Raw genomic sequence first — 3,353 nt, 5'->3', positions numbered from 1 at the left:
TGTGGTTTTTAATGAATTATCACTTGGAATTAAATTTACAGGGCTTTTTTTTCCCCCTCCAAAGAGATACCTTTGGGTAGACTCAAACCAATAACCTTTTGGTTAGCAATAGGAAGTGGATCCCCTTTCCTCTGTTTTTATCCAGCACACGTAAGTGCCTGCCTCTTTTTCATATACAGTATTGGTTTCTACTGGACTTTCAGTGAGTCCATCACTGTGCCTTTCTTGCCAAAGGCTTACATAACTGACTTGGTCTGGAGTGATTTTTTTCCCCCTGGAAATTCAGATTCATTCTATTTTTTTGGAAGTAGTTAGTATTTCTGTGTCTGCTAGTTCCTTTGGTCATGAGCTACAAACTCTCTCTGCAAGCAGGGGTAAGCTTCTTTAAACCACACCGAGCGCACTGACATTGAGTCAATGATGACTCATAACCACCCCTGTGAGTTTCTCAGACTGTGACTGTTGACTTAAGTAGAAAGTCCCGTCTTTCTCCCATGCAGAGCTGGTGGTGGTTTTGAACTGCTGGCCATGAGGATCACAGCCCAATGCATAATCACCAAGGTTCCTTTGCTCTCTGTTTTCCTTGGTTCAGGGACCTCACAGCTCATTTTAGGGGTGAGTAAACCAAACCACTCATAGCAACCCAATAGGACAGGTAGCACTGCCCCTGTGGGTTTCTAAGGCTGTAATTCATTAAAGAAGTAGAATTTCATCCTTCTCCTGTGGAGCCGCTGGTGGTGTTGCACTGCTGATCTTGTGATTAGCAGCCCAACGTATAGCCACTAGGCCACTGGGAATCCCTATAGAGTTTCTATGAGTTGGAATTGGCTGTGAGTTTAGGTTCTTCTTTGTTTTTTTGGTTGTTTTTTTAGGAAACCAGGCTACGATTGGGTAGAATGGAATGGTAGAAACTTACGTGTGAAAGTGTTGAATGGTTTATCAAGATGCCCTAGCCTCCTTCTGGTCCTCACGCAAAGCCGATTCGTGTTCTTCTGCACCGAAATGCCTTCCGACTCTGTATCCATTCAGTTTTCTTTCCTTTGGGTGAATTTCTGTTGAATTAGTCAAAGAACTATAGACTACCTATATGAAGGCTTCAAAAAGAAGTTCATGGACAATGGATCATTATCTTGTAATTCTACCTTTCTCACAAACGTTTCGAAGCCTCTTTGTGTCGAGGCCCCTCTTCTCAAGTCAGTTCAATGTCAGGAGCTAACTTCCTGGAGGAGGTGGGTCCTTTCGGCCGTGCCGTGACAGTTTTGGAAAGCGCCCTGGCATCTGAACTGGCTGCTGCGACTTCACCCATCTTTGATTTCCTGCAACGTAGGATGCCTCGAAGATCCTGCCAGGACAATTTCCAGTGCTGGGTCTCCACCCCCGCCCAGTGAGCTGAGTTCCACTTGGGCTTTCTTCATTCCTAAGCTGCTGGTGGGGCATCAGGGGATTGCTGAGACATGTCAGAAAATGTCTGTCTGGTTACCTCAGTCTACACTTAATCAGGCATTGAAATAAGAAATCCTGAGCAATTAGGTGGAATTAAAAATAAAACACACCCCAGAGACAGGCTTTTCAATCAAGAGCTTTCCAACCAAATGACATTACAAAGAGACGTCACCCGAAGGTGACGGAGGATAAAATCTGGGATCAAGGCTCAGATGACAGACCCTGACTCTCCGAGTGTTACATATCAGGCCCTGAAGCACTTAATTGCATATATTTCTACTTTTTATCCCCTGTGATCTTGAAGGCATTCTGTGACTGGGTGTATTTTATATACTATTATATTTTGTGGCATAGATTTATCTTTTTCTGCTCAGGAGACCTGTATAACAGTGAGAGAAAAAGAGTTAGATGGCAAAGCTGGTGAACAAAAACTAGATTGGATTGTCAGTTTAAGGGAGGAGGTCAGTTCTAACAAAACCATACTCACTTCCATTGCGTCCATCCGTACTCGTGGCAACATCACAGGACTGGATAGCACTGCTCCACAGCATTCCCAAGACTGTACTTTTTTTATGGGAGCAGACAGCCTCACCTTTCTCCTGTGGAGCAGCTGGTGGATTTGAACCCCTGACCTTACCATTAACAGAGCAATGCTGTTCCCATAATGCACCAGGGCTCCTTGTCTGCACAAAAGCAGAGGTAAAATTAATTCCCACAGACACTGGTTTAGTATCAAGATTATTAGCTGGCTGCCTCTGGCTTAGTTTTTCATTGAACTACTGGGTTTGTGGTAAAATAAGACTAAAGAGACGAGAATGGAAATATTCATATGTGTATTCACTTATGTAATAATTTATATAGCCATTCATTTTTTTAAAAGCACAATTGAATGCTTATGCTGTGCTTGACACCGTGCTCACAGAATCCCTGTTCATAAACACAAGGTTTGGTTTGGTTTGTCAAGGTCTAAACTTTACTCTGATCCAGAACAGTAAAAGAAAACATAATGTCATTTGAATAACGATAAGCGTCAACTGCTTATAAAGTGCTTCACTCGTTGTAAAGTGCTTCCTATGTGTTCTTCACCACATTTGCTTATGCACCCATTTTGTCTTCAGCGATCATGTTGGCAAGGTGGGCATCACAGAATGCCGGATTTTACAAACAAGTTTTTTTGGAATATAATTCACAAATCATATAATTGAATAGTTGAATCATATTAAGAAGAGTTGTACAATCATCACCACAATCAGTTCTAGATATTTTCTTCCTTCTTGTACTCATTGCTTTTAGCTTCCCATTTGCCCCCAACTTCCCCTGCCGTACTCCCAAGGAACCATTAATCCAGTTACTGTTGTTATAGATTTACCTAGCCTAGATTTCATTTACAGAAAAACATTTAAAAACACAAACAAACAAACCAAAAGGCCTAACAACAACAAAGTAAAACAGATAAAAACCTCAATTGAAAGGAACAGAAGATATTAAAAACTAGAACAAATTTAAAATGCACCAAAAGGGATAGCAAATAATGAAGTATTAAATTTTTGCCTAACTGCATCTGCAATAATCCATTTTCCAATGCATTCTCCCTGCTAGCAAGCCTATTCACATCCCTGGTTCATAGTCAGAGGCGATTAAACCTTCTGTATTTCCCTTTTACTTATTCTTTTAAAAAACTGGCACAACGTTAAGATTAGTCAAAAGGGAGATCAAATGATAAGATATTACATTTTAACTTAACCAGATCTGCCATAATCAACTTTACAATGCTCTCTGTCTGATAACAAGGCTGTTCACATCCCTCAACCATGCTCACAGGGGATTCACCGGAGGTTCGATCCATGTGTGGACCCATCCTTTCTATAGCATGCAAGGAGCTTCCTGAGTATCTGGAATGAATTTCTGCC

This window comes from Echinops telfairi, unplaced genomic scaffold (genome assembly GCF_000313985.2).
Source record: "Echinops telfairi isolate 266 unplaced genomic scaffold, ASM31398v2 ScPeMD7_7424;HRSCAF=8462, whole genome shotgun sequence".
Classification (NCBI taxonomy): Eukaryota; Metazoa; Chordata; class Mammalia; order Afrosoricida; family Tenrecidae; genus Echinops; species Echinops telfairi.
The sequence above is the reverse complement of the archived record's forward strand: the minus strand, read 5'-3'. Positions refer to the sequence as shown.